The sequence below is a fragment of the Suricata suricatta genome, chromosome 6 (genome assembly GCF_006229205.1).
Source record: "Suricata suricatta isolate VVHF042 chromosome 6, meerkat_22Aug2017_6uvM2_HiC, whole genome shotgun sequence".
Classification (NCBI taxonomy): domain Eukaryota; kingdom Metazoa; phylum Chordata; class Mammalia; order Carnivora; family Herpestidae; genus Suricata; species Suricata suricatta.
The window spans coordinates 43,336,872-43,362,860 of NC_043705.1; the positions used below are offsets into that span (position 1 = coordinate 43,336,872).

At 41.1% G+C, this 25,989-nt stretch overlaps 1 long non-coding RNA gene across 1 annotated transcript in view; it reads left to right on the top strand.

Annotated features, from left to right (window-relative positions):
* The window catches only part of LOC115294518, a 37,542-nt gene extending 12,956 nt beyond the window's left edge, over positions 1-24,586 (top strand). Inside the window, exons 2-3 of the long non-coding RNA XR_003909929.1 lie at positions 22,240-22,342; positions 24,546-24,586. This is a non-coding gene — a long non-coding RNA (uncharacterized LOC115294518). The remainder of the gene's footprint in view (positions 1-22,239; positions 22,343-24,545) is intronic.
* The last annotated feature ends 1,403 nt before the right edge of the window (positions 24,587-25,989 follow it).

Sequence of the window (25,989 nt, forward strand, 5' to 3'; positions counted from 1 at the left end):
CAGTCCATCGAAGAATGAGTGAATAATGTCTATTTTTCTCCATGTGAATTTTCTCCATGTGAATTCCTATACTGGGAAACATTCAAAATATTCCAATTATCTTAAAATAGACTCAAAATACTGTAGTAGTGTTCCATAGCTATATGTAGTAGATAAAGATGTTTCCTCTTCCTGAGACAAATTTTTGCTATTTACCTTGTCTTGAGAAAGTAAAGTTGTTCAAATGCACAATCAAATAAAGGTCACAAGGAAATGATAGGTCCTATTCAGTCATTCTACTCGACACTTTGTTGACAGCCCTCAGAACATTCCCTCACTACTGATAATCTGTAAAAACAGCTACCAAGCAAAGCAGAGACTTGAAAATAAGACTATGGCAGGGTATGTGGTAGGGCAGAATCCTACTTTTTCCTGATTAAAAAAACTGTTGGCATTCAAGGCTAGGGAGAAGTGGGCAGATTTTTATGAGGCGATATGTTTTCTTAAAGTCAGGGGTTGAGACCCTCTACCTTCCTCCAGGAGGCTCAAAATTACTGGAACCGGTCCGAAGTCCTCCTGATCAAGGCTCAGTGATAGGACAAGGAGAGCACTGAAGTAAAGACGGCCTGGGAACAGCGAGGGACTGAGTCGGGGGACCAGCCCCTGCATGAAGAAGAGAAGTCAAAGGAAGAGTGATTCTGGACTGATATTATGCTCTGGGGAAGTAACTGTGTGGGTGAATTAAAAAAGAAATCCTTCAAGTCAGACCACCTGCATGACTTTGATATGAAATTCCTCTGGCCAGTCTTTAATAAGGAGTGGAAGATGATCTTTCCTCAGACTTTGAAGAAGCAGCCTAGGAGGACTGCCCTGGTGCTTGACATGTCAGCCACTTTCCCCAGACATTCCTATCCTGTCATCTCGGGAAGGATGAGGCCTTTGATTTCCCACATTTTGCTGTGTCACCAGGTCCAGCTGGGGGATGCGTTAACCCACGCAGAAATGAGTTTCCACGTTGCAACATGCTCTCATCTTAGGAGTCATGCCTGAACTCCAGATCCAGCAGCAAGATAGACCCGTAGGACACCTAAGCTCCCAGAGATTGTCCCAGGAGGGTAGAACTAGGGGAGCCAGCCGTTCAAATGAGTGAGATGGCTCAAGCCATTTAGTTGGAATCCTAAAAAGAGATGTGGTTTTTTATCCTACTTTGAAGCTGCTAACGTAGGTCGTGTCCGGGTGGGGCTCTTCACAGCACCTCTCAGATCCTCCAAAATGGGTAAGAAGCACACAATCTTTGATGAATGCTGCCGTGTGCCAGGCACTATTCAACAGTTTACATATACTGTTCATTTCATTCTCACATATAATTACAGGGTGGGGGTTTCACAGAGGGAACCGGGGCACAGGGAAGTAACATAACGTTCCCCAGATTATCCAACCAGTAAGCGGTGAAGCCAGAGTTCAGACCCAAGGGCCCACTCAAGTTCGAAGCCAAGCTTGCTGCCTTGCCCGCTCTGCAAACATTGTTGCTTTGCCGCCCTGAATATTAGAGGGTGGGCGTATGGCAAGGAAGTCTTCAATGGTGAGACTTCCCTGACAGAAAAAAACAGGCTGCAGCAGTTACCTCTCTGTAAAATACCTTCTCTGTATTTTCCATTATAATTTAATTCGTACACTCAGTAATGTGACCAAGTAGAGACGTGTTTTTAACACCTAACCGAATGTGAGACCATAAACTACCTGTCAGCACCCTCACTAGAGCTTGTCAAGATACCACGAGGGAGGTGAAATGGGTGCTTGAGGAAGGGCGGTCCTGCTGACAAAGCTCAGAACTCCCGCTCTCCAGGTGCTCTTGGCCTGGCTCATTTGGCCTGCAGCGCTCTGACACTCCGCTCCTTACATTGCTTCGGCCGCATGCGTATTGTTATTATCCATTAGCAGCGATATTTGCTTTTGATATAGCACTTCCTCTCTGCAAGGCCTTTTCTTTGGGTGTTTCTGCTTGGCTGGTCTTTACGGCCCAGCTCTGTTTGCACTGACATCACCTTCTCAGGATGATTCCTGTGGGTGAAAATGATTTGCTTATGGCAATTGCAGCGGTACATGTTTGAGACTACGAGATGAGCATTCGGCAGAAAGGGGAAGAGTCCCACCAGTCTCACCAGATCCCAGTAAAAGCTCAGAAAGCCAGCAGCTTGATTTTATTTGTTGCTACTTATGATCATAAAAGCATTATTATTAATGATGATCTTTTACAATTTATAGCTCCTTTGTAGCTTAAGGGATCCCCAAGGGTTTTGCAAACTCTGTGTGTGTCTTCACTGTTTTCATGTAGCCATTGCTCTTCCCTCCTCCTCAAGAAGCCTCTTACTCACAGCAAAGCAATGACATTGGCAATAATAACAGAAAAAGCCAAAATTTAGGTATTATATTTACGCCCAGCCCCGCAACTCTGCCTAGTGTTAAACAGGGGCTAGCCTCTGCCACCCCGATCCCTTCTGTTTTCTTGGCAGCAAAAGGTGGTGGCAGGTCAGCGTGCATGGGGTGAGAGTTGACTTCATGCCTGTTTGCACCACAAGAGAGAATTAGAGCAAAATGAAACTAAACATCAATAGGTGAAAGGCTGCAAAGAATTCTAGCTCGAAATCTTAAAATTTGCTCCTGTTTTTATGATAAAACAGAGATTTTAATGCCCTAAAGACACAAGAGCCATAATACCAACTCTGAGAATGTGAAGCAAAAGAAACCCAGGGTAAGGTCCTAACGTGTGAGATTCAGAGGAAATGAGTTGAAGGTTGAAAGAGAAAAACACAGACGTGTGCGGTGGGTAAGCAACAACGTCTCAAGGCTAATAGCTGCATTAACAACTCTGAGAAAGCACCAAATTCCAGAGTCCCCAAGCCCCCAGCCCCAGGACCTTGCCTAGAGCGGTCTCTGGGGACTGTTTCCCTTTTGTTATTTAGCCCTGCTCTCTGCAGACCCAGAATTCGCATCTTGAAAATCATGACTATCTGCTGGAATTATTAGAGAGCTTTGTACTTACCTGGAAATTTGAAAAGCTGTATCTGGTACTGGCTATTGCTCACTGCCATAGAAGTTCAAGAAGTAAGTGTTTTTTAAATCCCTTCCTCCCCTTAAAAAGACAGTAAGTTAGATTCCACATAGTTTGGTTATGCTGTACTTTATTCTTAATGATTTTAATTATTTAATGAACACATTTATGGCTCTTACCATATGCCAGACACTATTTTAAGTACTCAGCAGTATCACTCATTCAATTGTCATAACAACCTTTAGAGACGGGTACTATGGTTTTACAGAAGAAATGTACAGATCAGGAAATGAAGGCACAGAGACAGTCACTGACTTGCCTGAGGTGACACAGCATATGAGTGGTAAAGCCAAGATTCAAACTCAGGAGTCTAGTTCAAATCCATTTTTACCTCGTGCTCACCTGCTTCTTAAATTATACATGCAAATTCTGACAGGCAGTTTTCAGTGGAACACCCGGAAAATATCATCAAAGCAAAGGACAATGAAAACTTATAATTTTGGAAAATGGATATGCCTGGATATATTTTTAAACATTGCTTCCATGAAAATATTATTTTTAAAATCATGGTGTTATTCACCTTAAATTTGGAGACATTTTTCTCCTAAAGGAAGGAACTATGCATTCATTAGTGGTACTTTATTTTGTCTTCTCTAACTGCTTTATAACTTCAAAGAGAGGGTAGGTGGAGGTAGGAAGGGCTTGACATCCACCAGAGGATAGAGCAGAATGGTAAGTCGGCACGTTCAAATCCTGGCTTTGCCACTTAATATTCATGTAATTTGGAACAAAAGTCCTTAATCTTTCTGTGCTTCTGTTTCCTAATGTATGAGGTGATAACATTACCTATTTCACAGGTTGTTGTGAGAAGTAATGTAATAATCGAACTAGTATAATTGAATAACATAATAATGGAAATAACACACATAATGCACTTGGAGTGCCTGCCACATAGTGAGCACCCATGAAAACTGGGAAACTGGGCAGTGAGACATACTGAGAACTAACTAGAAGACCTGAAACTGATAGAGCCAGCCTCCACTTTTCTGTTAGTTCCCTGAGAGAACTTGGGCATGGCACCGACCTCAGTGAGGGCAACAGCGAGACCTGCCCAGGGTGGGGTTGCTGCTTAAGGGGCTCCAGGCGATTTTGAGGGCTGATTGGCTTGGTCACAAGTGCAAGGGAACGGAGTGCTTGCTGAAGCAATATCGTGAACTGATGGAGTAATATAGTGAAAGCTTTTCTTTACCCCATTGCTTCATCACGCTCCCTAGAAAAAAAACCTAGTTAACAATATGGAGACTTCTTACCATTCCACACTTTTATATACTTACACACACACACACACACACACACACACACACACACACACACACGGCTGTTCTTTTACCCAAAAAAAGGGGGCGGGGAAGATGCAAAAGACCATACTGTTTACAGTCTTCCCAATATGTCACATACACCTTTCCAAGACAGAACACAGAACTCATTTTTACCAACTGCCTATTCTTTCGTTGCATAAAGCTCCAAATTTTATTTAAACCATTATCCCAGTGATAGTCCTCTTGGTTTTTAGTGTTTGTTGTTGATTGGGTTGTTGCCGTGTCTCTCAATGTGCCTGTGAAAAGCCTCATACACATGTACAAGTATTTCTGCAAGATTCTTCTAGGGGAGCCTGGGTGGCTCAGTTAAGCGTCCAACTTCAGCTCAGGTCATGATCCTACGGTTCGTGGGTTCGACCCCACGTCAGGCTCTGTGCTGACAGCTAGCTGAGCTGAGCTAGCTGTCAGCACAGAGCCTGGAGGCTGCTTCAGATTCTGTATCTCCCTCTCTCTCTGTATCTTCCCTGCTCACACTGTCTCTCTCTGTCTCTCAAAAATAAATAAAAACATTTTTAAAAATTTTAAAAAAAGGTTCTTCTAAATGCAACGGCTGTGTCGTATTTTTAAAATTTTAATATATGCGGGGCGCCTGGATGGCTCAGTCAGTTGAGCATCCAACTTCGGCTCAGGTCATGATCTCGTGGCTTGTGAGTTTGAGCCCCATGTTGGGCTCTGTGCTGACAACTCAGAGCCTGGAGCCTACTTCAGATTCTGTGTCTCCCCCTCTCTCTGTTCCTCCCATGCTCATGCTCTGCCTCTCTCTGTCTCTCAATAATAAATAAGAACACTTAAAGTTAAAAAAAATTTTAATATATGCTCCAAACAGAGGTAGAAACCATTTTGTAGATAAAATGCGAACTCATGTAATCATTGCTAGGTTATATTGCTGCTATTGTTATGATTAAGACAACTTAAAAACTCACCATTTGGAGAACACAGTATTAATATACAACATTAAGAAAACCACATCCTGTAATTAAAGCTTAGAAGTTAAATTAAAGAAAGATAAAAAGACCCAGTTCTAAAATACGTGGCTACCTAATGACATGTATTGGGAGTTTGTCATTGCCCGATGCGCCCCTGCGGTGGCTCTCACAATTACTCTAAGAAGTAGTTTAAGCCCCAGACTGGTTTGAATCAGAATTCAGAGGTGTAGCTTGAGTTTTCAAATGTTTCCAGGTGATTCTGAAATAGGGTGAGATTGAGAACCATAGGTAGATTCCTTGCTAATTTTCTAATTTCTGAAGTCTTCGCAAAAAAAGTAATTTAACCATCACTGGCATGACAATTATAAAAGAACATTAAAGGACAGTTGTAAGTTAGCATTTTGTAAATTTTAAATGGACAGAAATTATAAAAAGATACACAACCTCAAATATTTTTTATTCTCTTGAATTATTCATCACGTACAAGATGGCTGTTCACAGCAAGGATAAGAGTATTTGTAACAGGCAGATGTATGATTCCACAGAAATCAAACAATAGAATCAGTTCGAATGTTGAAAAAAGAAAGAAGAACAGATGGAGCCAGGCAGGGTTAATGCATATAGTGTGAATCAGAACTTTCTGAAGCCCGAAACTATGGAAAAAATGCTTTGGACAGCCGGGGCTCTCTGAGCTTCTGCTTCTAGGAGAAGATGGGCACTGCCCGGTAAGAGGCAGATAACAAGGCTTGGTTAAGGATTACTGTTATGATAGTTGTGAAATCACATCACAAGAGATGAAAAAACAATAAAAGAGACATCAGCACAGGAGGAAGTCAGAATAGCGGCCAACTCCGGTTCTTGTCAAAAGCCAGGAATGATTCATAACGTCATAAAAAGGGATTGCAAAAGCGGGGCTTGTGAGAGACAGTTACAGGACTAAAACCCAGCCCTCTTCTGTGTGGAGCCTGAGTGTGCTGGCCTTTCTCTTCTTCTCCCACTGGAATCTTTGTGTCAAATTAAAAGTCAGCTATTCTAAACTAGCAAGGAAGATTTCATGCCAGTGTGTGGTTGAATCACATCTTTTCCTAATAGTTAGTGAGCGCTGCATATTTCAAGTCACAGTGACTATATAGCCCGATACGCCATATCCAGTGATCCCTAAATGATTTAGTATTTAAGATTCTCTTTACTAATTTTGTTATCAAAATAGTCTTCCATGTCTTTCCAACCTTTTGTTAAGATCAGGGTATGGTTATGAGAGCTTAGAAAATGTATTCACTAAAAACCCACAGATGGAGTCAGGCACATTTTGAAAAGTGGAACAGCACCTGGAATCCTACAACTAGAAACAGCAATCAGGACAAGGAAATACATGATAATCCTATGGATTTCAGCATCCCTGCTCCTGGGCAGGACTGGGCCCCAGGGCTTCCAAGAAGAAATAAATGAGGGGCCCCAAACAAGCTAATCAAAGACACTACATTCAATCAAATCTGAAGAATTAGCCCACAGACAAACGACTTTATTCAATGGTAAATAAAGCAAACCAAAAATAGAAACATCCAACCCTGACTTTCCAGTACCTTCAAGACAGTGATGGGAGCCCCTCATTAGGAGACAGAATACTTCTGCCGGTGTCTCCATCAAGCATGTGTTTTGAGTATCAGCCTTGGGACCCTGGCTGTCATGACACCGATTGTAATTTTAATGGCGAAATCCTCTTTCTTTCTTCCCTTGAAGATTAGTAATAAAAACATCTTGTGGGCTCTTGTACACATCTTAAAACAAAATTCAAGTTCATTTCATTTTTTCAATAAATATGTTTGACCCTAAGATGATCACAGAAGCAAAATAAGAATAGGGCATGAATGGGATAATGCTAGTGATAAACTTGGGAATTTCTGAATTTGGAGAAGTGTAAGGTACTATTTCAGAAAGCACTAGAGTTCAATTCCCTCAGCAGAGGATGTATAGAGGATACATGGAGAAGGAAATACAGCAAGCAAAGGTACACAGGGACCTGCTCCGAAAAGAAATAAGCTAACCAATAGAGGGAAGAAAAGTGTCACACAGAAGTGGAGAGCCTTGAAGATAAAAACGACAATGACTTTGCTCCATGAAGCAGAAAGGAGTCCACAGCACGCTCGGAGTAAAATCCCTTATAGCATTTGCTAAGGAATAGAGAAAAGAAAACAGGGCAGGGAAATGTCACATGGTATACATTCTAGACAATGTAGCTTTGCTATTTTAGTATTGAATTTTAGTGTTTATTCCAAGACACCGGCTTCTTTGTGGAGAGAGCCGCACAGAAATTAATGTAACACCTGGACGAAAAACATTAACAAGTACTCACCATCAGTGACCATATCTATCCCCCAACTATCCCCCTTACTGGTTGAGCCAAAGCCGCCAAAGCCTGCACCTCTGTTTGCTGGACAACTGCCCCATAAGAACAGTGGATTCTGGTTGTTGTTTTTTTTTAATTATTGTCCCTCTAATTCAACTAACCAAAGGCTGGTTTGTATGTTTACAAACACTAAGATCTGGATTGACTTTCCAATCTTCATCTTCACTCAGTCTGTCAACCCATGAGTGTGGGCCACCTTTCTGCTAAGAGCTCACCTCGTAAGAGCAAACCTTTCTGATTTTGAGGCTAGACTGTCATTCAAATTTTGTAGGTGAATTTTGAAGGTAATAAAAATATCAGTTGGTGGAAAGAATGGGAATAAGAAGACAAAGCACTCCAGAATTTCACTGTGCCCCTCTCACTTTAACATCAACTACCACAGATTTACAATGATCTGCTGTCTGTCCAGGTGCATGTGGGGAGGAAGAGAGCCCCATTCTTCACCAGCCTGGACCAGTTAAGCAAGGGGCAGAGACTAAAAGCCTGGGCAGAGGACTTACTCTCTCACCTTGTGCTTGCTAGCTTTTCCCGTTCCATTTCAGGGATGGTGGTTCCCACAGTAGATCTCTACTGTGTTTCTAACATAGCCAGCCAGCTTTTAATGGGGAGAGACACAAGAGGGACTGACACCATTTCAGCCTTTTCCTCTTAGTGAACATTCTTTTTTTCCTTCCCTTCTGCATTATCGTGCTATGGTACTTTAAACTTCTCCCATCATTAAGCCTTCTGAGTGAAATATTGAACTGATTAATGTGGCATTTTCCACTAAACTGTTTCAGGAAATGTTGCACCTTACCAGTGGGATGCTTTTGAATAATGTAATCTCCTTAGTATAATTAAAACTAAGTTCTGAAGTTAGTACCTTTTCTCCCTGGAGACACTCATCAAAATGTCAAGTGTTCCTTCTAGTAGAACTGCAATCCCATAATACAAACAAATATATTACTCATTGCTCCTTACTAGCAAGAGGCCCTGGATGCATTTTTTTGTCACTTCATTTCTAAATTTGAACAAGCCGCACAAGAAATGTAGTTCCCGGAAGGTACCCAGAAAAGTGTTCTGCGCTCACTGCCTGGTTTGCATTTCCTAATATTTCTTTTGACTGCCTGTATTCAGCAGATGAACTTTCTGTTTTTGTGTTATTACTTACATGTAGAGAATGGCTCTCCTAGGTTTTCCCTTAGTTTTAAAGGGGGAAAAAAAAATCAGAGACGCACGCCCTCTTCTGGTGGAGAATCGTTTAGAAGAAGGACCGTGCAAACCTAGCAAGGTTTTCCCTCCGGTCTTTGCAGACGGCTTGCTGTATGGTGAATAGTAAATGAATAATCGGCTTAATTGTCAATGTTTCCAACATTCTTTTCTCTAAGGACAGGATGAGGTCTGGCTTCAGAGACTTGGTCCCAGCTGCCCTGCTTTTAAGAGCTCTAGAATAAGGTGGGTGGGTGGACTGTTACCCAGGTGAGCAGGAAGCTAATGAGAGGGATGCTGTCTCTCTCTGGAACAAACATTAAATCCAAGACCAAGATCAGTTCATTCAACAGGTTCAAAAGACTTCTTTCTAAGCAAATAGCTGAGAGGACCCAGCTTTTTTTTTTTTTTTTTTTTTTTTTTTTTTTTTTGCTAATTACTGGCTTTCTGTAGAAAAACTTATTTTCTGATGATTGTAAGCACTCCAGTATTTTGCTTCCTCAAGATCATCTTAGAATCTCTGAAAGCCCACATCACCTTTGAGGAGTCCTGTGTCTGAATAAGGTGGCCCTGCCAGTCTCCATCTGGGAAGGAGGTGGGAGCGAGTGACAAAGGAAAGCGCAGACTCTCTGAGACAGAAGGAGCCCAGCAGGACTTTGAAAGAGAAATATTCAGTGCTGGAACGTGCTTCTTACCAAATCATGTTTTTATTCTCTAGAAAACATGCATCTTTCCAGTGTGAAGGCCAGGCTGGCTGCCGCTTCTCTTTGCCAACCACCTTGTCATTAGCAAACAATGAGTGACAGGACATTGGGGAGAAAGGAAGTGGGCCCTGCAGCAGCGCAGATGGGAGGGGGGAGCGGGTTATGAGGGGAGTGCCAGCGACAAGTCACCCCAGGCTCGGCGGCGGGGTGCTGCTCCCTGCCCCAGGAGCTTCAGGGTGAGGGACCGGTGAGCCAGCAGGGATGAGGAAGGCTGTCTGGCGGCCACACAGTCGTGGGCGTGTGTACCAGGGGTGTGTGCGGCCGAGTGTGTGCGCACCCACAGCCGTGTCCAGAGATGATTATTTTCTATATCTAATTTATAGATAATCTATATCTACTCTGTAGCTATTTCCAAGGACAGACATGCTGGGAGCAAATAATTGTAGAAAGTCATTTTCTGAATATCTGAGGTGAAGCCCTTTGATGATGAATATTAGAAATCCTCTTTAACTTAATGAAAAACGGGACTTGAGGAGAAAGACTCATGAGCGGCTCCTACAACCTCAGGGCAGGAATAACTGCGGGGGCTGAGCGCCTCCCTCTTCTGGAGCTGTGGACGGAAAAGCGGTGGAGAAGCCAGGCAGCCGCCCCTGCTGCACGCCTGGCTCCGCTCCCCCAGTGCCACCTGCTGTCTCTTCTCTCTTCGTGCTTGGTCCCAGCGTTTTCCTCCTCTCTCTAATCTCTGTTTTGTGGTTTTATGTCCAAACACGGGGGCCATGGCCCCAGAGCTTAATTGTCCTTGGTTCCAGTGACCCATAAAACTGACTACCTGGTATCCATTCAGTCACATTCCACATTTCCAGGAGAGACAGTATGCTCCACCCTGCAAAGCTCCCCTGTTTTGTGGGCAGCCACTAAAAGAAGGAAAGATCATGGACTACAAATGTAGCTATCAAGATTCACCCCTACCAGTTAGAAGATATTTCTTAGAGAAGAGGCTTATGGACTGGGAATAAGGTCTAATGATAAATGCATTTTCACATTGACTCTAAAGGACCATAAAGTGCAGCTAACGTGACTTTATAAAATGGCAAAGTAATGAACAATTTTTTAGAAAAAAATTGGAATTGTGCCTGTTTCTGAAAACTTTTTAAAAGGGGCATCAACGTATATTTCATACCAGGAAAGATAACTAATTCGGAAATCAGAGGATCTAAGAACTGTTCCTGTCTACCAAACCGGTTCTATGAACAAATGCTATCATTCCCTAACACGGTTTTCTCATCTGTAACTGAGAAATAGTAGTATTTGCTGTATTTGTGTCATAGGGCTAGATACCATACCACTGAACATACGGGAGAGGTAGGAACTGGGAAGAGTTTGGGGTTCTGTGACTAATAATTACAGGTCACATAGAGACTTGAGACTACAAGGTTAGAGATAAGAAAGAAAACCAGTGGAATTGCTCCAACTACCCTCAGCCTTGTCTATAGGTCTGGAGGAACTGAGCTGTGAACTCTTGAAGTCTTCTGAAGCCAGAGAAGTGCTTACGATTGCTAAGGTAGTGCTTAACAATCAATAATAAAAACAAGGTGGAGAATGATGTTCATGGGGAAGTATGGAGCTCCCACCAATGCCCACTGGATCCAACATGCAGCAAATCCAAGCCTGGTTTGTTGGGTGCAACCCTGTGTTTACCACAGCAACTCAGTGAGACATAGTAGTGCTTTACTCAGTTGCATTAAGGCTGGTTACTCTCACCCCTGGTGGAGAGGTGAGGGAGAAGGGATGGGCAGAAAAAGGCCAATCTTCTGGCAAGTGGTCTTCCCAAGTTTGCTGTGAAGACCTGATAAGATTGTGTATATAGACTTATATATATAAGACTTTAAACACTGGAAAGCACTGCACATATGTAAGTTATTATAATCATGATGATTAACAATGTCATAAGGGTGACCATTAAATCAGTCATGCAAATAAATGCATGTACTCAGCCCCTAACAGGTATCAGGCAGAGAGCCTGAAGCAATTTGATCATCCTCCTTTTCTTATAAGTTCCTTTTCATTCATTGTGGGTTTGTGCATCTATAGAATCAGAAGATATATTTAGCTTCAGGCTACTGCTTTCTCAGCTGAATGGAGGAAAGCCTTCTTTGATTATTTGTATTCCAAATCTGTCATGAAAGGGAAAGGTATGCCTTCCCTGAGATATATACCATGCTACCTACCAAGTGTTCCAGAGAAATGTCAAATTTCTCTGGTTTGTTCTTCGGATTCCTTGCAGCCAGGAGGGGGATGTGTTTAAGAGTGAAAGAAAGAGGAAGAGAGACAGAAGGCAGAGGTTAAGGGCAGAGAGGGACCTAGAGACAGAGATGAATGATTCTGTGTATAGTGGGTCGTCATGAGGCTCAGCAGAGATTAAATAAAAGGACAGCAGTCATTCCTGCAGCTAAGTAATGCTAGGGACCCCGAAGGACGATTATCTTATATCCAAAACCAGGAAAGCAGCATGTAAGAGCCACTTTCAGATAGCAACCTATACAACCTGTGATTTAAAAATAAATTTTTTTAAGTAATCTCTATATGCAAGATAGAGCTCAAACTTACAACCTTGAAATCAAGAGTCACATGCACCACTGACTGAGCTAGCCAGGCACCGCTATAACCTGAGATTTTAGGTCAAAGACAGCCATTTTTGAGCAGTTAACACACTGGACTCCAAACTAGAAAACTATGGTGAAAAACTATAGAAGTTTTTCCAGTCACTTCATGTGGGGTGTAAGTGGAGCTTGGAAAAGAATCTTGCTATTTATTTTACTTTATTTTTAAGATTTTATTTTTTATGGGTTTTGTTGTTTTTTTTTTTTTTGAGAGAGAGAGCCCAAGTGAGGGATAGGCAGAGAGAGGGGGGTGGAGGATCTGAAGCAGATTCTGCACTGACAGTGAGCCTGATGTGGGCCTGAACTCACAGATGGGAGATCTTGACTGAAGCCAAAGTCAGACACTCAACCAACTGAGCCACCCAGGTCCCCCTTAAGATTTTACTTTTAAGCAATTTCTATACCCAATGTGGGGCTTGAACTTACAACCCCAAGATTGAGAGTCACATGCTCCACCAACTGAGCCAGCCAGGTGCCCCAGAAAAGAGTCTTTTTAAATGAGAATAGACAGGTGGATCATTTGACAATATATAAACTTTATATTTCATGAAATAAAAAATGATGGAAACTCCAAGACCAATGTCAAGTTTATGCGCAATATTTTTCCTCTCTTTAAACTTCTCACATCACTTGAAGTACTGTATGTTATAAAGTGAGGAGGCTAATAGGTACACAAGTCCACCAGCTCCATTATATTACAGTGGTTACCGGTGTAAGACATAACTCTGGCCCCAGGCAACACACAGTAGACTTGAGGAAGTAAGAAAAACACAACAGGAGATTACCCGTATAAATATTTAGCATACCACATGCCTGGCACAGAGTGTGGATTCTGAGAGATAAGCCATTAGTAGTATTATGGTCGTTATTGTTGATATAAGGTTACTCTCAGACGCCTAAGACGCATTCTCACTGGTTACATTGTCAGAGTGCACCTTCCTCCTAGCCCTTGTAGGGGGCCAGGATGTCTGACAATGAGCCAGTGCCCAAGGGTGACCTCCAGGGGCAGAAGGATAGGGGTTAGGCATCTATCTGTGTAGGCTGTCTGGAGCATGAAGAGTCAGAACGGGGAGACCAAGCCAAGGCCTAAAGAAGAGACAAGAGTCAAATCCAGGGGAATGGGGGCCAAAAGCCAAATCCAAACACTGCTGGTGAACGGGAGAAGAAGCCTTGGGTCAGGTAGAGTCCAGACTAGAAAAGAAGCCAATTTCGAGCAAATCAAGGAGGATCCTAGGAGGCTGTTCAAAACAGTGTTGGAATAACCTTTTATAGGCCACTGGGCAGGGCTGTTTAACCATCAAAAGGCTAAAGAGCCAGGACCTATAAACAATACTGTAGGACAGAAAAGAAAAAAGAAACAGTTGATGGAACTAAAGAAAAGAAAGCATGATTTGCTACTGAATATAAAGAGAATATTACAGACTGGAAAGGGGGAGGTGATGAGCATTTAGAGAACAGACAAGATTTGCCAGTTCTTAGCTGTAAGTTTATAAATTCAAAGCAGAGGAAACCTTTTCAGTTAGGCTCCTTATTTGTAAGTAAGGTATGCTGACGGGTAGTTCTGTGTTTTTCTGCGAGTCCTAAAATGACGGCTTTCTATTCAAACTCACTAGATTCACAGTAAGGGCCATTCTAGATCTTATGTCCAAAATATATGACTCTTATTGAGATAAACAAGACTGATGAATAAATAGGAAAGTAATCTTACAGTTATCCTAAAAAAAATAAAAATGCATGCAACTTACACTTTTTAGTTACACTTTTAAATATTAGGGTTACGATTCATTTCCTTATTTTCCTTACCACTTCTTGTAGCTCTTAGCTCCTTCTCACAAGAGTGTCAGGGAAATGACAGAGCTTGGTATCAGAGGACTTTAGATTAAAGTCTGGTTCTCTAGTTCTGTGACCTTGGGAAGTCACTTAGTGTTTCCAAGTATATGAAATGAGAGTGATGATACATCTCCTTACTACATAAAGGATTGAATGTGTACAGTGGATGAGAATATATACGTTAAAGAGTGTTACAAAGTGTGCAAAGTCCTACATAGGTAATAAACCAATTTCGGAGGTCACAGAATATAGTTGAAAGGGAACTTAATATCATCCTGTCCTAAAAGTTTCATACTTTTTGAAGTGAAGGACTTTATCTTAGTCATTTCACGCTGCTCTAATGAAGTGTAGCATTTAGTGGCTTATAAACACCAGGCATTGATTTTTCACACTTCTAGGGACTGCAAGTTCATGGTCAAGGTGCAAGCATAGTTGGGCTCTGGAGACAGCCTTCTTCCAGCTTGAGGACTTCCCCCTTCTCCTTTTTCCTTGTATCCTCACAAAGTGGAAAGAGGGCAAGAGAGCTCTCCAGGTTCCTGTTGTAGGGGCACTAATCCCATTTGTAAGGCCTCCACCTTCATGACCTAGTCACCTCCCAAAGGTCCCACTTCCTAATACCATCACTTTAGGGGTGAGAATTTCAACATCTGAATGGGAGGAACACAAATGTTCAGTCCATAACAGACATTTTCTTCATATAAAGTCGTATGTAACAAATAAAAACAAGAGATGTTCTAATAAAACAAGGAAGAGGAGGTACCACATCTCAGCTAGATTTCTGTCACACTGGGCCTGAGCCCCACAGCCCCACCGCTACCACTGGAGAGAAGACGGGAGGATGTGGCCTTAGGTATTGCTCACTGCACAAATTTTAAAACTCACCAATTTATTCCAAACCTCCTAAGTTACAGTTGAGGAAACTGAGGTCACAGAATGGGTTACAATATCTCCTGTTATAAAGTGTTTCTAAAACATCAGTTAGTTTATACATGCTTGGTACATAGGGGAATGATGTCAGAAAAATGTGGATATTATGTTAGTTTATATATGTTTTTTCTTAGGCAAAGGAAGCCGGAATATCAGGAGAAAATAAAAGGAAAAACCCTCAGTTCTGCTACTGTACAGGCAGGAGCCCTTTTTAGCTCTATTTTGAATGAATGAAGGAATGAGTGAATGAATCAGATGTACCTGGATAGCTTTCAGCTTGTGACAGGCTACACTTGTCCTGTGCCCACCTTGTCAGCAGCCCCACTAGTTCAGACTTCTGCTTCCATCTGTATTATCTCACAGCCCCAGAGTTATCGTTTCCACTCTCTTATTTTCATGCCTTATTAATATTCTCTGTTGTAGCCTCTGGCCACACTGAATGTCTGAGTTTTGCCAAGAATCTACACAGGAACTTCCACAACAAAGTAACTCAAGCTAGGTGGCGTAAACAACAGAAATTAATTTTTTCACAACGAAGGCCAGAAGCCCAAGATCAAAGTGCCAGCAGAGTTGGTATCTTGTGAGTCCTGGCTTCCAGGTGGCCACCTTTTCCCTATGTTCTCATGGAGAGAAAGAATGCAAGCTCTCTGGTGTCTCTTCCTCTTTTCCTAAGGACACCAGTCCTATAGCATTGCCCCCACCCCTTATAACCTCCTTTGACCTTAACTGTCTCCCAAGGTCACATCTCCAAATGCTCACACTGGGGTTTAGAACTTCAACAAATGGGTGGAGGGTGGGGAAAAACTCAGTCCCTAAGAGACACTAATAATGTGTTTGTTAGCATTCTTTTTAGTGAAACATCAGGTTTCATTGGTCTATCCCTCACTTTATATTTCCCATAGGGCTGAAAAGATCATTTTAATGCCCAGTGTTGGTAAAAATATGGAGAAATAGCCGCTCCCTTACATTTCTGATGATAAAATAAAATAAAATTGGCACAACCTTTATGGATGGAAATTTAACAATATGTATCAAAAGCTAAAAATTCTGTATATCCCATGACTCAGACATTTCGTTTCTAGTCATTTATCCTAAAGAAACACCAACCTGTAGCTTTGAGGATATTTACCATAACATTAGAATTTGGAAAAACTGGAAATACTGTAAATGTTTAACAATAGGCGACTGATAGGAGACTTGATGAAATTCTGTAAAGCTATTATTATAATAATGTAGAGCATAGAATACGGAAATACACACTTAATACCATAAATGAATAAAAGTGAATTTTAAGTTATTTAACATATCCCATATGATTCCTTTTTTACTAAAATATTACCCTATAGGTTTTAGGTATACTTAGAAGAAATGTTAAAACATTACCTCTGGGTGCTAAGACCAAGGATGATATTTATTTTATCCTTTCTGTTTCCTCTTATTTTCCACAATGAAAAAGCAACACATTTATAAAAGGAAAAAAAACTTCTATGTAAGTATTTACACAGAGATACATATATGGGTATATATGCATCCACACACATATGCACACACATGAGCATACGCACACACACATTTGTGTTTAAACTGTTAGAGGAATAGGAACCGTAAGGTAAATTAGTACTTGTATTTCAAATAATCATGCGCATCCATCACCCATTTCATAGGATCCTCTGCATGCTATGTATTCCCTGGAGAATCTTCTCCTTATCTCAACTGAAGAAGCAACAAAGGGATTACAGTAATAACAAAAGTCTATTTCCAGACAAACCGTCCTTGTTAGACAACCAATCATCTCATCTTCCCTTATTTTCCATCCTTTCAAAAATCAAAGAAAGAAAAGGGAAACCAATACAGCTTAACAGTAACACTTTCTTAACAAATTCTTCTCTGCTGTTTTCCACACATTCAGTAGCTTGAGAGACCACAGAATATCCATAGGACTGTTCTGATTTTAAACATCACCATCGTTCTTGTCAAGTAAAGATAGCACTTCCTTTGGAGACTTGAATGGTTCCCTGAGAGTGGCTCAGGTCTCTGAGCCAAATATGTATCTAGGCGCTGTGGTGGAGAGTATTTGCCGGGGAGAATATCAATACCCAGGTACACACGCAGTATGTGTTTTGCTACAAATGTTTTCCCAGTAAACAAGAGTTCAGCCATCAAAAGAAATGGAATGCTAATTTTAAATCAATTAAATTCAAACAGTAAGGCTTCCTTTGGGTATAGTTGCTTTTTAGTACGCACACTAATTTTGGAGACTTGTAGTATTTACCCACAAATTGGTTTTGAAGGATCTGTGGCACTGAGAAGTTGAAGTCAAACTGGCCTCTCCTGCAGCTCCTTCCCAGTCCATGAATTATTGAAGGTGGAATTTAATGGGGCCATTATTGTTCATCACTCTTCTCTGGTCGATATAAATGCATACTCTATCATTGTTGCATAAGAGAGCATCTGTATGTAAAGGTTCACAGACATGAAAGGGGATGCCCAGGAAATCAACAGTCACATGGTTCTGTGGATTCCTCTTCCAGTCACATTAGGACACAAGGAAATACATCAAGATCAACTGTTGGCCAGGATATCAGTCTGGAAAGGAGAATGGTCTCTGGATTCTGGGATCTGTCCACGTGAGGCAGACCCACGCTAGATCTCACTTAAAAATGCACCTCTGGCCCTGAGGGGCCTCCGTGGCCACAGGGGAAGGGAGACATAGCAGAGCTTGAGTCCCTGCCAATGCAGCTCAATCAAAGGGAGGATCACAGTCCAGAGCCTACAGAGAGGAAAACAGTTGGATCAGTTCCACAAAAAGAAACAGCTCCCAGAGATGACCACCACAGCCTGGCATCTTAAACAAACAGATCAAAAGTGGCGCAAGAATTCCTGCAAATGGTTGCTCACCTTCCAATTCATGAGTCACTTAACATCCAGGGTTTGGGGTTTAGATTTGCTGTCATTGTTTTTACTGTCGTCTGGGGTGAGTTATTGGATTGAAAGCAATCTGGATATTGTCTCCCTCCACAGGGTTCTGTAGCCAAAAAGAGATTGATGAAAAGCAGGGGTTTGGGGCCAGTGATTCCGACACAGCTTTCCTCAGAGCAGTACAAATGATAAGGCTGTTACTTGGGAAAACAACGGTCTGTAAGAGTGATTTCCCTGTCTCTGATGGGGAAGGTGGGCATAAACATTCAGTACAGTCCCTGACATTGGGGAATGACAGATGATAGGATGCTACGGAGTCTTGTTTCTTCGTAAGGATTCCTTATTGTTTGCAAAAGCCATATTATTGTATGGTCTAGGAGGCGGCAAGACAACTTGGCAGTCGACCTTGATATTGGTATAACAATTTAAATTTTACCGAACACTTTAATACACATTATCACAATCAATTCTGAAACTCACACCCTAACTAGGAGGACAAACACTCCTATTTTACTAATGAAGAAACTGAGATTCAGAGAGATAAATGACTAGCCTCAGTTTACCCAGCCAAAAATGTTCCTTCTAATCTACCACCACGCCCACTCATAGAGTGGACCTCAGGAGACTTGATATCCATTATTTGTTTCTAACCAACTATTTCATGAAATTGTGTTATATCTCATTTCCCTTTCTATACTACAGGATTATTAATAATCATGTAACAATACTCATTTTAAAAGAAGTTGTATTGCTGAAACCTGGCAACATTTTTAGAAGCCTATCAGAATAAATTAGAAGCTGCAAGTAATTTTTTAACCCATTCTGTGAGCTCCTTTTGAATCCAACAATAACAGCAGCCACCAACTAAAAGATGTTCCTCCCACACCCTCAGTTTTGAACCACATTTTAAATGTAAGGTACTCTATCTACATTCAAGGGAAGAGCAATCTCATCTTAATCTTGGATTTATGTTTACAAATATTTTTGCAAACATTATTCAGAAATAACAACACTAGCCTGCTTTTGGGGGTTGCATTAGCAACAGCCAAGTATTTTTATGTACAAGATTTGATTTGGTCCTCATTCTATCCTTGAAGACAGGTAAAGATAGACATTCTTACCACCTGCCACGGAAGCCCCATTGGGAAGGTGAGCACACTAAGACTGAGAGAGGTCAAGTGTCGCGTTGGGAACATGCATCAGATCACTTGAAGCTAGCAAACCTGATCTTGAATAGTATGTCCACCGCTAGCTAATATAAAGGCCAAAGCAAGTTTCTGAATCTCCCTGAGCTCAGGGAAAAACTTAGTGAACTTGTAAAACAGGCCACTTATGTGCCTGCTCTTTCTCAGTCATACATCCATCCTCACCATTTAGCTGTGTGACACTAGAGCTAGAAACTTATAGCCCACTGCTCTCACACTCCCTCACCTGTGACTTCCTATTAGTTTCTGACAGTGTGAAGCACAGGTCTGACCTCAGAGGGTAGGAGCAGAAGAGAAGCTATTCTTCTTTCTTGGTTGGCCCCCCTCTTTAGAGGTAGCTGCTACCTTTTGTGGTTCTAGCTCCTACAATGGGGCTTCTCCCCGTGGTCCTGGTCCATAGGTGGGCTTCAGGACTCAGCCAACTTGATCTCTCTTTTGTTCCCCTAGCTCTGGAAGCAGGCCTGATTACTGAAGCTATGAGTTTCTGGGAATGATCTCTTCTTTCTAATTGTTCCCCCAGCACCTAATTCTCCCATTTGCTTTTATAACCCATCCAAAACATATATAACCAATTCTTGTGTTAAACTTCTTTGAAACATCTAAAATGGGCTCTATTTTCTTAAATCCATCCTGACTGATACACAAAAGAGCCCCGCACAGGCACTGCCACATGGCTAAAGTGTAAACATCAAACAATTAAAAATAAAAAGACTTGCCAGTGTTTTATTTTGGGAACCACAAACAGAATCTCCTCTCTTAATGCCCTACCACTGGAGCTCCATGTTAGGTGTGATAGCTATATGAGAATTGTCTCCATTTACAGATTGCTTCCAAATATCTAAAAGTTTAAGATGTTTTAATGATGCATGCACCAGTTTAATGTAATCTCCAAAACAGGGATGATAAAAATACTGACCTACCTCATAGAGCTGGTTGGAACAACTAATTAGCTCTCATAAAAACACTTCAACCACCTAAAGTACCTCATAAAAGTTTATTATGAGTAGTAATGCTAATGGTTAAACATATAATGATGGGCATCAAATGGGCACGCTCCACAAACTGATGGTGTTTTAAATTCTCTTTACAATCTCACTGTTGTTTAGCAGTTCATATGTGGAGAGCTCTTCACAGCTGTAAATTAGTTAATCCCCGTGACACTCACTCCTGAGAGATAGGTCAGTATTATTTTCTATTACTATGGCAACAAATCCTATGTAAATGTCCAACAACAGAAGTTGGAGATGAGAAGCGAGAAAGGTTAAGTGACTTGTTCAAGGCCACACATCAAGTAGGTGGCAGGGTCAGCTTTAAAACGCAGAAAAGCTGACCCCGTAGCTCACTCCAGCCCACCTGGTCAGCACTGAGGGAATCACTGACATTCATTTGCTTCGAAATTCAGTGAAACAGAAAATACCAATATGGTCTATATCTTGGAACAAAATATGAACAATTATAGTGTGCAGGCATATAATTAAATGACTATATTTTGTTAGTCCATCAATGGCAGGCAGTAACAGGAAGGGCAGCATGAATTCTAAAGACTGACCTTTCAAATTCATACCCCAGCTCAGCCTCGCCATGTACTCGCTGCACAAACTTGGTCAAGCTTCTTGACTGCTCTGAACCTCAGTTTTATAGCCTAACAGTGGTAAAATGAAGCTAATAATGGGATCCACTCCACATGGTTATTGTGAGGACTTAATGAAAAGCACATAGAACAAGGCCAAGAAGATAATAAGCATTCAATAATTGTCAGCTATATTAGATAGATAGTCCCTATTACACACGATATATTTATTGCTTTCCAACAATGTTGTATCGAGTACAGGGAAGCTTCAGAGACAGACCCTGCCCTCACTGAGCTTTCAGTATAATAGGTTTGTACAATGTGTAACTTGCCAGACAATCTAAGGGGACATCCCCCTGACATGGGACTGTTAATCTTTCAAGCAAGGTCACAAGTTTTCAAAGCAAATGATGTAATTCCTCAGTTCTCAGATAGGGAGTGCTCATTCTGCTCCCTTCTTTGCCTGTCCTTGGGTTTCTGTTGCCATTTAACTAACTTTATTTACACTTTGGTAAAAAGGCAGAACACAAGTAAACTGTCACTGAAAGGTTCCACGTTAAAAAGTGTGCCGTGGGTGCACACAGAAGCAGGATCATTTCTGGCTGAAGTGTTTAGGCAAGAGGTGTTACTTGAATTTGGTCTAAAAGATAAGTCTGGTTTTAAAACCCTAAGATGGCTATGCCAGTTGGTGGGGGAGGTCAGGAGAGTGGGTCAAGGGTGTGAGCCAGCAGACCTGATCAATAGGGTACCAGACCTTAACAAAAGAAGAATGGAAGAAAGTTTATTGAACACCTGTTATGATCCAGCAACCATGTCAGCACCTTACAATACTTAACAAAGGTCACATAACTGGCAAGTGACCCTGCTGGGACTCACATCAATTCACCTGTTTCAAGTGTGAGGCAATACAAAAGAACCATTGATGACTTTAAGAGTGGAGCGCCTGACACAAAGTGGAACTTCTGTGAGATTACTCTGGGCATGGTATGTAGGGGAGATTGAACAGGCAGTCTGGGGATAGCCAGAGAGAGAGATTTATGCATGTGAGAAGGGAGAAAAGCTGGAATAGAACGGTGATGTCCGACTGGAACGGAAGGGCTAGATGGGAGAGCTGCCCAGTGACTCACAGCTCTCTCTGCGCAATAGAATCACCAAGAGTTAGATTTAGAACTACTGATGCATAAACTCACTGACTGTGGTATACATAGTACATGGGTATCAAAGTACATTTAAAGCTTACACTAAAAACAAATCAGATAGAAAGAGTTAATTAAAGACAGAGAGCTAAAGGCATTTTTTATTATGATAAAAACAGATATAAAACTTACCATCCTTGGGGAAGAGCACTGGGTGTTGTATGGAAAACAATTTGACAATAAAATATTATGGAAAAAAAAACTTACCATCTTAAGTATGTTTAAGTTTGCAGTTCACTTGCGTTAAGTATATTTACCTTGTTGTGAAAAGATGTTTAGAAATTTTTCATCTTGCAGAACTGAAATTCCGTAGCCACTGAACAACAGCTGTCCAGCCCTGGTAACCCGCTTCTCCCTGCCACATCCACTTCTGTGAATATAACTACTTTACATACCTCAGGTAAGTAGAATTACGTAGTCCTTGTCCTTCTGCGACTGGTTTATTTCCCCTGGCATAATGCGTCAGAGTTCATCTATGTTACAGCATGTAACAGAAGTCTGTTTTTTTAAGACTACATAGTAGTATTCCATTGATGTCAGGTGTCTCACATTTTGTTCATCCATTCATAGTCAGATGTTTGGGTTGCTTCTACTTCTTACCTACTGTGAGTGGTGCTGTCATGAACATGGTTATGTAAATATTTATTCAAGACTTTGCTTCAGTTCTTGTGGATATATACCCAGAAGTGCAATTTCTGGATCATATGGTTGCTCAATTTTTAATTTTTTTTTGTAACTTCCATACTGTTTTTCAGAGCTGTCGCACCCTTTCACAACCCCACCAACAATGCACAACTTCTCCATATCCCTGCCAACACCTACAGTGTTCTGGGTTTTTAATAGTAGCCACCCTAAAGGGTGTGCACAGGAGCATTTTTTAAAGGTATAAGTACAAAAGGGCACCTGGGTGGTAGTCAGTTAAGCATCTGACTTTAGCTCAGGTCATGAAATCGTGATTAGCAAGTTCAAGGCCACATCAGGCTCTGTGCTGACAGCTCAGAGCTTGGAGCCTGCTTCAGATTCTGTGTCTCCCTCTCTCTCTTCCCTTCCTTCACTGACTCTGTGTGTCCCAAAACTGAATAAATGTTAAAAAGTTTTAAATAAAAAAGGTATAAGCACAAAAATTATTTCTAAAACAAAAGTATTTATCATCCAAAATACCAAAAGAGTTTTAAAAGGAATGAAAACAAATTATATATGGAAACCACAGAAAATGTAACATAAACATAGTAATAATAATAACATAAAATAATATTCAGAGTTGAGATAATCAATTGTGTTGGCAAATATTTATAAACTTTGGTTTACTTCTGAAAGATTCTCTATCTGGTTCACAAAACAAGACCAAATTATATGCTCTACTCAGGAAACACAATACAAAGGAATTCACAAAGGCTAAAAAGAAAGGAATGAGCAAAAATTTTCCAGGCGAGTGGAAGCAAAAAAAAAATCAGGTTTGCACACCTGATATCATCAAATACAATCCCCCGGGGGTGGAAGGTGGGTACAGCAAACTGTAACTCTATGTTAAATACCTGATTTGGGTAATGGCACTGTGGTCATGAAAGAGAATATTCTTTTTTTTTTCTTAAAGTTTATTTACTTATGAGAAAGAGAGGTAGGGAGGAGCAGAGAGAGAGGGAGACAGAGAATTCAAAGCAGGGTCCATGCTATCAGCACAGAGTCCTATGTGGGGCTCACACCCAAGAAGCATGAGATCATGACCTGAGTAGAAGTGGGACACTTAACTAACTGAGCCACCCAGGTGCCCCAGAGAACATTCGTAATTTTAGGAAGTAGATTATGAAGAACTTGTAGGGACAAAAGACTCACTCTCAAAAGATTCAGAAAAAAAAATTGAGAGAATGATAAAGAAAATAGTGCAACATGTAAATAGTTGGCAAATCAAGAGTATATGTGAGTTCTTTGTAGCTTCTTGCAACTTTTTGATAAGTTGGAAATTGTACCAACATAAAAAATTTTTTAAGTAATAAAAATACACAGGTCTAACTCCTTAGAAGTTCTAATTCTCTTAGCTGCAAAATAGAGTCAAGACCACGGTATTTTTTAAAACTCTCCAGGGAATTCTAATGTGCATTCAGAATTGAGAGCCAATGTAGCAATCAATCCATGACATCCAATCACTGGCCAGCTGTATGTGGTAACAAAAAGGGAGAACTGGCCCCTGAAGATACCCAAGTCTTTATTCCCAGAACCTTTGAATGTTATCTACATGGCAGAAGGGACTTGGAGATGTGGTTAAATTAAGAGTCTTGAACCGGGAGATTATCCCAGATTATCTAGGGAGGCCCTAAATGTAATCACAGTGTCCTTGTAAGAGGAAGGCAGGAGATCTGACTACAGAAGTAGATGTGGATGTGACAACGGAAGTGAGAAATTGGCATGATGTAGCCAAAAGTGAAGGAATGCTGAGCCACCCGAAAGTCGAAGAGCCAAGGAAGAGATTCTCTTCTGGATCCTGCAGTAGGAACACCTCTTGATTTCACATCTTGGTTTTAGCCCTGAAAAACACATTTCAGACTCTTGCCCTCCAAAAGTGTCCCGAGAATACACTTACACCGTATTTGGGTATTTTGTTACAGCAGCAACAGAAAACTAGTATGAAGACTTACATGTTTTGGAGATAAAGGGATAAAAGTGGTGCTGTGAACGGACGTGTGACCTGTTCAAGAGCGTGAGTGAGTTTTATACTCATTGATTTTTCTGACCCCCGAAAAGAATGGGAAAGTGGATAAGCAGGGGATGAGACAAATCAGACAAATTTCTAGAAGATGAAAAGAGCAAGGGGACATGCTGATAGATGAAACAGACACTTGGAACCACATTTCAAAACATCTGATTTAGGACATTGCAAAGATCCTCCCAGAGTATCCCCTGTAAGCTCCCAAGCCCAGAGATGGCATTTAAGACCAAGGGGCATGGTAAAACATTGGGCCAACAAAGGATTCTTTGAACCTCTACACACAAAGCAGTTGTATTAGGGAGCGCCATTTCCCTCTTCTCCCCTCTTGCTACACACAGCCCAGCATTTATCCCTGACAAAAATTCTGGAGGGCTCCTCCTTAAGGAAACTGAATAAATATTGACTGAGAGAAGCTAAGATTTTGTGTTGGATGTTTGTGCTCAGAGATACACTCTCCTCATTTTGACCTGAGGTGGGGGTCCTGGCCTGCTTACCCCAGTGATGGATCCCAGACCTGTACACTGTGATCAAGCTGTGATAGACCTTCCTATATAGGGCAGAGGAAATCTATATCACCTACTTAGTCCTTGTCTTTTAAATATGAATGGGCAATGAGTCCATTAGAAACTCTAGGGAAGAAAAGGCAACAGAAGCAACAATCAAAAGATGTTTGAGAAATTCATGGTTCAATGGTGAAGCATTCTACAACTCTAAGCAATTGTAGCAATGTAAAGCCAGAGAAACCTTTTGACCTTGAAGCTACAACCATTGTATCTTGAGTAGCCCAGAGGACATTTCATTAAGCTCATAAAGAAGGAAATGCAATCCTAACATACAGCTTGGCTGTACAGTGAGCAATCTTCACATAGTTATAATAATGTCAGTGCTGTTCTTTGATTTTCAATCTACAGGAAAACCTCATAAAAGTTAATTATGGTTTCAGAACAGATGTAAATGTTAACCATCTTGAAAATGTAAAAGTGAAGACATGGCTGTAATGAGGTGGGAGTTGGCAAGGGAAGGGTGGAACAGAGAAATGTAATACAGAGGATAAAGGGCGATTCAGAGAGATATAAATATAATACCTAATAACACAAAGTTATCTAATAAAATAACTCAAAAGTAAACAATGTAAAGATCAAACACTGCAGGATTGGAAAGGTGGGATATAATACAAATGAGCTAAGTCTTGGTCTTTCATGGCTGAGAGTCAACATATATTGCCTAAAGCTTTAAAAAAATCAAGAAATGGAAGTATATTATTTAGAGGTATGGAGGTAATTATTAGAAGGCTTGATCTCAAAGGCATGAACGTAAGAGGTTGCTTCTGGAGGCTAGATTGG